Source organism: Benincasa hispida, chromosome 9, assembly GCF_027475165.1.
Source record: "Benincasa hispida cultivar pf3 chromosome 9, pf3_genome.v1.1, whole genome shotgun sequence".
NCBI lineage: Eukaryota > Viridiplantae > Streptophyta > Magnoliopsida > Cucurbitales > Cucurbitaceae > Benincasa > Benincasa hispida.
In genome coordinates, this window is record NC_143486.1 from 32,245,338 (window position 1) to 32,258,222 (window position 12,885).

At 35.1% G+C, this 12,885-nt stretch overlaps 1 pseudogene; it reads right to left on the reverse strand.

Annotated features, from left to right (window-relative positions):
* Positions 1 to 7,586: 7,586 nt before the first annotated feature.
* LOC150033743 (secreted RxLR effector protein 161 pseudogene) lies at positions 7,587 to 8,336 on the reverse strand (annotated as a pseudogene).
* Between the last annotated feature and the right edge of the window lie 4,549 nt (positions 8,337 to 12,885).

Here is a 12,885-nt window from a genome sequence, read left to right on the forward strand (position 1 = left end):
GTTAATTTGAGTTTAGTGGGTGAAATTCTATAATTGCATGTTTGGTTGACTGATATAGTGAAAATTCAACTTTGGCATTAGATTTCTCTTTAATTATGAAGTTTAATTTGTAACTGGCACTTGTTTGGTGAGTTTATATGTGTGCTCTAGTGTCTGTAATTTTATTGGAGTCATTAGAGTTGAAATTAGGTTGTAATTAAAGATCAAAGCAAGCATGGTTGTGTTGCAGAAACCTAGAATCAAGCTTCTGCCTTGCAGCATCACGACGCTGCGAGGAGAGCATTGCAATGCTGTTCATCCCAGCTCAGAAAGGCGCATGTTCTAGCGCCGTTTTACACGGGAGGACGTTTGATTTGACCGGTTCGATCTTCATCCGGTCTGGTTTAGCAACATCTGGTCTCGTTTAGCCTCAATTGGAGCATTTGGAGGCCGGTTCGGGCAGTTCAAGTTCGATTTAGGTCGGGTCGAGCGATTCAGACCTCTTTTGAAGTTGTTTTTGGGTTGTTTTTGTAATAATTAGTTATTTTGCTTGTTTAGGATGCCAAAGTTGAACCATATTGGTGTTGTTTAAGTATTTTACGCATGTGATATATGTTATATTTAAATTAAACATGTTTGTGCATATAGTATGCCATATAGATGTAAAATCTCACCATAGGAAAGCATGTTGCATGCATAATATTATGTTTTAAGTTAGTTATAATATATAGTATGTGTGTCTAGAGTTTCTTAAAATTAATATAAGTGTTATGTTAATTTTGAATGCTTTTGATGTATGTTATGGATGGATAGCATGTCTATCTTTTATAAATTGTTATAAAATCACATTATACATTAAAATCCATAACAAATATTATCAGCATGCTCACCTGGGTTAACAACTTATTTTAATAGTTAAAATAGGTTGTTATCTTATAAAATACGGTTACAAACTCAATCAGTTCATAATCCTATCTAAGGCTGGAGGTATTTAAGTTGACGATTTATGTAACACCTCCTACCTCGGGATTATGGGCGAAATGTTGAGCATTGTTAACCGGTTTTATGAGCTTGTACGTGCGGTGTGAGGTTTAAAATTGGTTTAACACCTAGACATCATAGGTTTAAATCCAAATATAAATGTTACACTTGGATAAATCATATAGACTTAGGTTGTTTAAGATTAGTCGAATATACCTAGGTAAAAGAATACCCAAAAATTTATAACACTTCAGTGGGAGAATAACAATATATACGATTTATCATTTTTTTAGCCCTCACGTCTCCAAGAGTTCACACGTGAGATCCATGCTCGACTTCGTGTCACTTTTACTGCGACTGCTCCATTCGGAGAATGTTTGCATGGGTTGATAACAAGGTGAATGGGGGAAGTAGTTCATAGTAAGTGGGTGAAGGAAATGTGTCAACATATCCCACGGTCTTCTCCATTAGTTTGAACCGTGAGATTCCTATGTTACGCCTGCTATCGTTTTTAGGCAGCACTAACTAGTCGTTACCATGGTGATCCCTTCAGAGGGTTGTAACATAGGATTCAGAACAACTCAAACTTCATAAATTAATAGGGTTTTATAGTTTCGTCTTGAACATTATTTTCCAAGTCGGTGGCATGTTCATACCGTTCTATAAGATCTGAAAATGGCGGGCCACACGTACAAGAGTTACTAAATGTTAGTAAAGTTCTTGACCGAAAATGGTAAACAAAAAACTGTAGGAATAAGAGTTATTCTGGATATAGTATTTGGTCAAGATTGTCTTGCTTCAGTGAAGGAGTATTTGACTGCCTCTCGGTAGCATCTATTCAAACTCACTAAAGTATCGTTGCAAATAAAAAAAGAAATATGGGTACTTTATTGTTTTTGCTAAAATTGGATTTATATGCATAAGTTTAATAGAATTTGTTTATTTTTTCAGTAATGTCGAACTCGATTGTAAAACTTCTTACTTCCGACAAATTCAATGGAGAAGATTACTCTAACTGGAAATCGAATATAAACACAATTCTAGTAGTTGACGACCTGAGGTTTGTTTTAACAGAGGAATGTCCTCTTCCCGGTTCAAATTCTAAGCAAAATGTTTGGGAAGTTTATGATAGATGGGTAAGGGCTAATGAAAAGGCAAGAACCTACATCTTAGCAAGCATATCTGATGTGCTCAATAAGAAACATGAAGCCATGCCCATTGCTCGTGAAATCATGGCATCGTTGTAAGAGATGTTCGAGCAAACGTCATCTTCAGTACAATATAAGGCAATAAAATATGTTTATAACTCACGCATGAAAAATGGGACCAATGTTAGGGAGCAATGATGGTCCATTTTAATATTGTAGAAGTTCACGGCGCTATCATAGATGAGACTAGTCAAGTTAGTATGATCTTGGAGTCTCTTTCAAAGAGCTTCTTGACCTTCCAAACTAATGCTATAATGAATAAGATTAATTAAAACCTGACTAATCTATTGAATGAACTCCAGACTTACCAATCGATGATGAAATTAAAAGAAAGTAAAGCAAACGTTGTTTCACAATAAAAAATTCTGAAGGGATCATCTTTAGGAATGAAGCCTTCAGACAAAAAGAATTCTACTCCTTCCTCTTCTAGAGATAAAAGTATCCAAATGAAGAAGAAGGAAAAGGGAAAAAGAAATCTGCTGCTAAGAAAACCAAGACTCCTTAAGAAAAATGTTTTCATTGTGGATAAGACGGGCATTGAAAATGCAACTGCCCGAAATCTCTGGCAGATAAGAGAGCAGAAAAGGAAAAACAAGGTAAATCATATTTACTTGTAATTGAAACATGCTTATGTTGGATTTTATGTCCTAAAACTCGTAGTTTGTAAATTAATCAACATATTCTGTTTTTATTTTTCGATAAAATTGTTATTGAAATTGTAATCTTGAATCCAATAAACTAAGGTCCTGAGGCTATTTAATATAGTTTGAACTTTATGTAGTGACATAAATGTGGATCAAGTTTAAACATATAGCCAAAATGGTCTATAGTATATGAATAAGGTTGGGCGCCTTGTTCTGGGGACACTATGAATGTGGCCCACTTTATAGTTAGTACAAACGATGTGATCCTGAATCGTTCATATAGAGATATATGAGTAGGGGAATCCTATGCAATGAGTTTTCATAAGACTGAACCATGAAATAGTCACTTTTTACGTTCTAAATGTCGTTTTATGTATAAAACTGACTATTTTGTTAATTGATGACCTAAGTAACTTAATCTTAATCCTGAGCTAACTATGAACTTCTGTTCACTCGGAATTATCCTTAGATCTGCATAGGTGAGGGTAGCTCATTATCGCTGGCCCAATAAGCCTCCCATTTCAGGGGTAAGATCAGGTAGATAGCTGGGAACATAGGGTACAAGACGAAATTCATTCCTACCCGTTATAGGGATAGTAGATAGGTTGCTCCCTTTAGTACTGAATCCAGGTCTTGAACAAGGGGCCCCACCCTCTCCTTGGCCCGAGAGGGGTTTGGTTTATAGGTTGGACCTTAAACCAATTGTTCATTAGAGGATCGGTGGAACGAACAAGATGTAGTATTGGGGTAAAACGGTTTTTATGACCCAGCCGAGATTATGAACAACCTGCGAAGGATTAGCTTACTAATCATGGTTATATCAAATGGACACAAATATATCTATAGTGAGGGGAGTGCAACTACGGGACTATAGTGGAATGACCCATTAGTTAACGAATGTTGATTAAGTCCGTCTAAAGAGTTTAGCTAGCTAATCTCGGATCGTTGGAGTCCATGATCTATAGGTCCATTAGGTTCCCCTACTAGCTCATATGGAATAAACTTAGAACAGTATGATCGAATAATTCAAATTGTTCGAATTAGGTGAAGAGAGAGAAACTAACAAGTATATGTGATATAGTGGTCGGGTTTTTCAGTTTAGAGATATAGCTTTAATATTTAAATGTGATTTAAATATAAAGAATATGAATATGTTCACATTCGGAAGCTCGAAAATAATGTGGATTTAAATAAAAGATGTAAAAAGTCAAAGAGTTGACTTTTGACTTTAAAAAGTCAAACTTTGACCAACCGTATATTCAAATGTGATTTAAATTTCGAGAAAATGAATGTGGATTCATGCTCGGGAGGTCAAAATTAGTCAACACGGAAAAAATCTTAAAAAGTCAAAATGTTGACTTTTTGGTCAAAGTTTGACTTTGACAAAATGACTATTTTGCTCTTTGACTAAAGTTAGTGGGAAAATCCAAACTTTTATTGGATAATTCTACTAACAAAATAGTGGGTTAGGTGTTGGTTTATAGTGGAGACATTAAGCCCACTTAGATAGTGGATTCTAGGTGTTGCGTTTTTATGGATTTGTTTTATGCAATTGTTGCATGGTTTTTTTCTATAAATTGGGCTTTCAATTATGGATGAAAAACTTTTGCCCATTTTCGCCAAAATAGTTTTCAAAATTTAGGCTGGAATAAACTCTTTTCTTTGAGTGAAGTTTAAAAAAAAAGAAAAGAAAAGAAAACCCAAACCAAAACAAAATCCATTTCTTTTTCTATCTCTTTCTCTCTCTCGGTTTCTTCATCCACCGGGTCCCACAATCCGGTTCTGAGTCCAGAGGATAGTAGGTCAACTCTAGTGATGGTCTGAAAGAGTTCAGGTCGAGATTCAGCGAGGAAAAGCGGTTTTTGGGAGCTTCAAAGGTAATTTTTAATTTACTGTTTTTCCTTCAATTGCATGTGTTTTTTTCCTTTAAATTAAAAGAAATTAGAGTGCAGTTAGATCCTTTTTCCATTGCGTATGTCTCGTGTTCCATCAGCTTAGTGGAAAGTTCTCACTTAACCTGGATATTAGATTCAAGCACCGCTAACTATGTTTGCACTTTTCTACAGGAAGCTAGTTCTTAGACTCAACTCTCAGAAAATGAAATGACTTTAAAAGTAGGAACAGGAGAAGCCATTTTAGTTAAAGCAGTGGGAGACATCAAGTTATATTTTGGAGAATTTTTCATTTTGTTAAAAAAGGTATATTATGTATTCAAAATGAAATGAAATTTGATCTTCATATCTTGTCTACTAGAAAATATATATAAAGTATCTTTTCAAATCAATGAAGTGTTTGTTTTTTCAAGAGGTGTTCATATTTGTTCTGCTAGACTTGAAAATAACTAGTATGTATTAAAATCAACTGATGCAAAAGCCATTTTAAACATAGAGATGTTTAAAATGACAGAAATTCAAAATAAAAGACGAAAAATTTCTCCTAACGCCTATCGTTGGCACCTTAGACTTAGTCACATAAATCTCAACAGGATTGAGAGATTGGTAAAAAATGCTCATCTAAATCAGTTAGAAGACAGTTGTGTGAATCTTTTCTCAAAGGAAAAATGATTAAAAGATCTTTTACTAGAAAAAGTCTCCATGCCAAACAACCGGTAGAACTTATACATTCAAAACTTTGTGATTTGATGAATGTCAAAACTCAAAGAGGATATGAATATTTCATCAATTTTTTTGATGACTATTCAATATATGGCTATATTTACTTAATGAATCACAAATCTGAAAACTCTCGAAAAGTTCAGAGAATTTAAGACAGAAGTTGAAAACTTATTAGGAAAAAGAATTAAAACATTTCGATCAGATCGAGGTGGTGAGTATATGGATTTACAATTCCAAAACTATTTAGTAGATCATAGAATTCAATCCCAACTCACAGTACCTGGAACACCATAGCAAAATGGTGTTGCAGAAAGAAGAAATCAAACATTGTTAGACATGGTTCATTCGATGATGAGTTATGCTCAGTTATCTCAGTCCTTTTGAGAGTATGCTATACAAACTGCTGTATATATTCTGAATATGGTTCCCTTAAAAAGTGTTTCAGAAACACCGCATGAGTTATAGAAAGGACATAAAAGTAGTTTACGTCACTTCAGAATATGAGGATGCTCGGCACACATGTTGGTGCAAAACCCTAAGAAATTGGAACGACATTCAAAATTATGTCTATTTGTAGGATACCCTAATAAAAAAGGTGGATTGTTCTTTGATCCCCAAGAAGATAAATTATTTGTATAAAAAAATGCTACATTCTTGGAAGAAGATCATATTGGAGATCATCAACCTCGCAGTAAACTAATATTGAATGAAATTACCAAAGATATTACAGAAAAATCAACAAAAGTTGTTGATCAAACTAGTCCATCAACAACGCCTGTTGCCCCATCACATCCTTTTCAAGAGTTGAGAATGCCTCGACATAGTGGGAGGGTTGTTCATCAGCCTGAACGCTACATGAGTTTAACAGAAACTCAGGACATCATACTTGATGATGGCCTAGAGGATCCATTGACCTTTAAATAGGCAACGGATGATGTTGATAGGGAACAATGGATAAAATCCATGTGTAGGATTGTATCAACAGTAGCAGAAGCACAAGGATCATCTAAGCACTCAAATTCACTAATTTTGGGAAAATATAAAGCATGCTTCTCCAAATCTTGTTGTAAACCACCTCAAAATCCTCCCCACTATCTCTTGGTGCTCTAGATTGAGTTGTGGGACTCAAAACAAGCTTGACTCAAGGGTAGAAGAAGAAATTCTTTTTCAAACCAAAATTTCTCTCAAAATCTCTATCGATTGCATGTCCGATTTTCACTTCAATCTATTCATTATATTGTAGATCAACATATAAAGAAAAGAGTTGCATGAGTTGCAGCTGGAGAAGACAAGGCAATGATAATGTCATTTGAGTGACCTACTTGATGATGAAAAATCTGTTTTTCCATTTTATGTGTTTTGTTTGTTTTACTTTTTTCAATTTTATCATAAAATCAAAATTTTGATTTAAAAATCTATTTGATTTTTAAGATGAAAAATTTTAATTAATTTCATAAATTATTTATTAAATAAAACTTAAGTAATTTAATATCAAATATTAAATTAATTTTAACACATATCTATATTTATATATTTAAATATATATAAATTCTCCTATTCCGTTTAATTCTCAAATTACACATGTAATTATATTTCATATAATTACTAATTCCTTTAATTCTAATTTGAATGTTTCAAATTCACTTATCAGTTATTCTAGAGCTAGTCCGTAACGAGCTAGTAAGGGGACCTCACGGTACTACAGATAATGGGTTCCAACGATCCGAGATTAATTGGCCAAGCTCATTATACCAAATTAATCCACATTCGTTAACTAATGGGTCACTCCACTAAAGCCCATAGTTACACTCCCCTCACTGTAGATATATTATGTCCACATGATTTAACCATAATCAGCAAGTCGACCCTTCATAGGTTGTTCGTAATAACGGCTGGGTCAAAGTTTTTAGGACCAAGTCGACCCCTCACTACCAAATTAATCCACAATCGCAACAAGTATATCAATAATAGAAAATGTTTATTATTTTACAAACTACAAGTTTTTAGGACATAAAACCCAACAATACTCCCACTTGGACTAAAATTCCAGTGGATCAATAAATGCAAATATATATAATGTTGAGTTTGTATGGAGAGAATAAAACGTATAAATACAATAAACTAGGGCATTACAATATCCATAAATTCTCCCACTTGCCCTAGTGATACAAAACTCGTAGACCTAGTTCTACTAGGTGACCCTCGAACACTTTAGCCGAGAGAGCCTTTGTAAATAGATCAGTTAAGTTGTCTTGGGAAGCAATCTGAGTGACGATATCGTCTCCTCTGTGTATAATCTCCCTGATGATATGGTATTTCCGTTCAATATGCTTTCCCCTTTTATGGCTTCGTGGTTCCTTTGAATTTGCAACTGCTCCACTGTTGTCATAATAGACAGTGACAGGCAGGTGCATTTTAGGAACTACTTTCAGATCTGTCAAGAACTTTCTAATCCATACTGCTTCTTTTGCTGCTTCACTTGTAGCAACATACTCAGCTTCCATTGTGGAGTCTGCAATACAACTCTGCTTAATACTTCTCCATACAACTGCTCCTCCATTAAGAGTGAATACTGACCTTGAAGTTGATTTCCTCGAATCAATACCGGTCTGAAAGTAAGAATCAGTGTATCCAATAAGGATCAGATCCTTAGGACCATACACGAGAATATAATCTCTCATTCTCCTAAGATACTTTAGAATGTTTTTAACAGCAATCCAATGGTCATGACCAGGATTAGACTGAAATCTGCTGACAATTCCTACGGCATAGCATATATCGGGACGAGTACACAGCATTGCATACATCAAACTCCCAACTGCAGATGCATATGGAATTTGATTCATCTCCTCAACCTCTTGAGGTATCTTAGGACTCTATTCCTTAGACAGGTGAATTCCATGCCTAAAAGGTAAAAATCCTTTCTTGGAATTTTGCATTTTATACTTAGACAACATCTTGTCTATATAAAATGCTTGAGATAATGCTAATGTTCTGTTCTTGCGATTCCGAACTATTTGGATTCCAAGAACATAGTGTGCTTCTCCCAAATCTTTCATTTGGAATTGTAAAGCCAACCATCTCTTAATGTCAACTAGATATTCTACCTCATTCCCAATGAGTAGAATATCTTAACATACAACACCAGAAAAGCGACAGTTTTGTTGACGATTTTCTTATATACACAGGGTTCATCAACATTTTGTTCAAAGCTATAAGATTTGATCGCAGCGTCAAATCTCATATTCCAGGATCTAGAAGCTTGTTTCAATCCATAAATGGATCGATTAGGCTTGCAAACCTTTTGCTCTTGACCCTGCTGCATAAACCCTTCTGGTTGAGACATATAGATACTCTCTTCATCATAGCCATTCAGAAAAGCTCTCTTGACATCCATTCGCCATATTTCATAATCATAAAATGTGGCTATGGACAAGAGTATTCTAATAGACTTTATCATGGCAACTCGAGAGAAGGTTTCTTCAAAATCTAACCCTTCTCTTTGAGTAAACCCTTTTGCCACAAGTCTAGCTTTGTAGGTCTACACCTTACTAGCTTGGTTTCATTTTCTCTTATAGATTCACTTACAACCGATGGGTTTTACCCCTTCAAATTGATCTCTAAGATCCCAGACAGAATTGAAATACATAGATTCTATTTCAAGGTGCATGGCTTTAATCCATTGGCCTTTGTCGACATCGTTCATTGCTTGATTAAAAGACAATGGATCCTCTAAACCATCATCTGTATGATGAATTGAGTTTCAGTTGTACCGATCAGGCTGTTGCACAACCCTCCCACTATGACGAGGCATTCCCAACTCTTGAGAAGGATGTGGAGTAATAATTTCATCAACAACTCTTATTGATGGACCTACTCTATCAACAACTCTTATTGAAGGACCTGCTCGATCAACAACTCTTGTTGATGCATTTGTCGTTTCTCTAGAAATTTCTTCTATTACTAGCTTACTAGAAGGTTGATGGTTCTTTATATAATCTTCCTCTAGAAAGGTTGCATCTGTCGATACAATCATTTTATCTTCTTGAGAATCATAAAAGAGACCACATTTTGTTTCTTTTGGGTAGCCTACAAATAAGCATACTTTTGAAGTGTTCCAGCTTTTTACGATTCTGCACCAACACATGTGCTGGACAACCCTAAATCCTGAACTGACGTAAATTTCCTTTACGTCCCATCCAGTGCTCGTAAGGCATTTTAGAAACGCTTTTTTAGGGAACTATGTTCAAAATATACACCGCAGTCTCAACTGCGTGTCCCTAAAAAGAATTTGGTAATTGAGTGTAACTCATCATGGAACGAACCATGTCCAACAAGGTTCTATTTCTCCTCTCTGCCACACCGTTCTACTGGGGGTGTCGGGGGCTGTAAGATGAGAATTCTAGAATTCTGTGTTCATATACTCATCACCTCGATCCAATCAAAGTGTTTTAATCTTTTTACCTAATTGGTTCTCAACCTCAACCTTATACTCTTTGAACTTTTCAAAAGTTTCAGACTTTTGGTGCATTAGGTAAATATGCCCATACCTAGAATAATCATTATAAAACTAATGAAATATTTATACTCTCCTCTTGCTTTAACATTTAGAGGCCCACAAAGGTCTGAGTCAATCAACTCTAGGGGTTCTTTGGCTCTAAGACCTTTTCCAGAAAAAGATCTTTTTGTCATTTTACCCTCGAGACAAGACTCACATGGTAGTAATGAACTGTCTTCCAACTTATTTAGATGACTGTTCTCAACCAATCTCTCAATCCTGTTGAGATTTATGTGACCCAGTCTCAAGTGCCAAAGGTAAGCATTTGGAGAAATCTTCCTCTTCTTATGAGTCCCAGCAGTTTTAAACATCTCTATGTTTAAAACAGCTTTGACCTCAGTTGGTTTTAACATGTACAAGTTATTTTCTAATTTTGCAGAGCAAATCTCTTTATTTCCCATTTTGATGAACACTTCACCATTTTCGAAATAAACTTTATAATTTTGTTCTAGCAACCAAGAGACAGATATTAGATTCCTTTTCATAAAAGGAATATAATATACATTTTTCAAATAAATGTACTTGTCTCCTATAAATAACTTCATATCTCCCACTGCTTTGACTGAAACAATCTCCCCGGTCCCTACCTTAAAGATTGTTTCACCTTCTGTCAATTGTCTTTAGGAACTCGTTTCTTGTGAGATAGTACATACATGATTAGCGGCACCTAAATCAATTATCTAGATTTTATCGTTTTCAACTAAACATGCCTCGATAACAAGTAAATCATATTTATCTTATAGTTCGAATTCATCATTCTCATCTACATAATTCATAATTTTAGATGAGTTGGGAGATAGAGGACAATCCTCTGTTAAAACTCTGTTGGTGTAATCAACCGCTAGTAATTTGTTTGTTGATTTGATTTTACTGTTATGTAAGTTGGAAATGAGTATTCTAGAATTCGACATGCTGATAAAATTCAAACAAATTCTAATTAGCAAATTGTAACTAAATCCGAAATCAAGTTTTAGCAAAAAGTAATAATGTACCCATAACCATTATTTATTTGCAACGATAATTTAGTGAGTCAGAATATGTGCTACCGTGGGGCAGTCAAATACTCCTTCACTAAAACATGCAATTTTGACCAAACACTATCCCCGGAATAACTCTTATTCCTATAGTCGTTTAGTTATCATTTTCGGTCAAGATCTTTACTAACAACTTAGTAATTCTTGTAAGTGTGACCCTCCATTTTTAGATCTTGTAGAACAGTATGCACTTGCCTCCAAAATAGAAGACAATATCCAAGACGAAACTATAAAACCCTATTCATTTTAATAAAGCTTGGGTTGTTCCGAATCCTATGTTACAACCCTCCGTGGGGATAGCTGTCGCTAAACGACTAGCAAAGGGCCGCTTAAAGCTAACCAGCAGACGCAACATAGGAATCTCACGGTTCAGACTAATGGAGGAGACCGTAGGATATATTGACACATATCCTTCACCCACTTACTATGAACTACTTCCTCCGTTTACCTTGATATTGACTCATACAAAACACTTTTCGTAGGGAGGTCACTCCCAGGGTGACAAGAAGATGAATCTCATGGTATAAACTATATGGAGATGTGGCAATTAAAATCTATTTATCGTATAAAAGACTTATGTTTGAACAACTTCCTCTTATTCACCGAAATCTAGATTTAAGCTAAAAATACTTTCTGTAGGGAGGTCACTCCCAGGGTGACCCGAAGTATCGTTTAAATCTGGATTGTGAACTCTTAGAGACGTGAGAGCTAAAAATAACATATCGTATATGTTATTAATCTCCCACTGAAGTTTTCTAATAACTCTATCATATAAAAGTTATTAAAATGCCACTGAAGTGTTCTATTTAGGTAGATTTATACTTAGGTTCTTTTCGGCTTATAAAACAACCCTAAGTCTATGTGGTTTATCCAAGTATAACTCTTATAATTGGATTTTAACCTATGATGTCTAGGTGATAAACCATTTTATTACCTCACATCACTCACGTATGCTCATAAAACCGGTTACCAATGCTCAATAATTCGGCCATAATCCTCAGATAGGAGGTGTTCCGTAAACCGTCAACTTAAGTACCCCTAGCCTTAGACAGGATTATATATCAGTTGAGTTTGTAACCTAGGTTTTATAAGTTTTAACAATTAAAATAGGTGGTCAACCTACGTGAGCATGCAACTGTTGTTTATGGATTTTAAATGTCTAACCCAATTTTATAACAACTTATAAAACTTTAGACATGCTAAACATCCATACATAAGGCATTCAACATTTAATATAACATTTATATTAAATACAAGAAACCCTAACATGCATATTATATATTATAACGATTATAACATATTTTCAGTGCATGTAACATGCTTCCTATGGTGGGATTTTAAATCTAAATGGCATACTATATGCACATACAAGATTTATTTAATTATAACATACATCAAATGCATAAATAATTAAACATAGACTGATATGATTTTGGTTTTGGCAAAAACAAGCAAACAAAACCTAATTATTACAAAACAGCTTCTAAACCGCTCTCAGACAACTCGAACCGCTCCAAAACGAACTCAAGTAGCTTGAACCAGACCCGAATCGTTTGAAACGGACCAGGCAAGAACCATTCGAAGATGAACTGGACTGGACCACAAGAGAACCGGTCGAACCGGCAACCCTTGCTCATGTTCCACATCTCGCTAAGTCTCATCATTTAGCAATGACGACCATCGTCTTGCATTTTTCCTGATCGTTTAGTAAATGCATGATCATTTAGCAAAGCTACATGATCGTGTAGTATTTTCCTTCTATCGCATAGTGTCATCGTCTAGTGCCGAAGAAAGCTACACGATTGCTTAGTGTCTTACACTATCGCGCAGGTCCATCGTTTAGCACGGAAAATTTACTACACGATC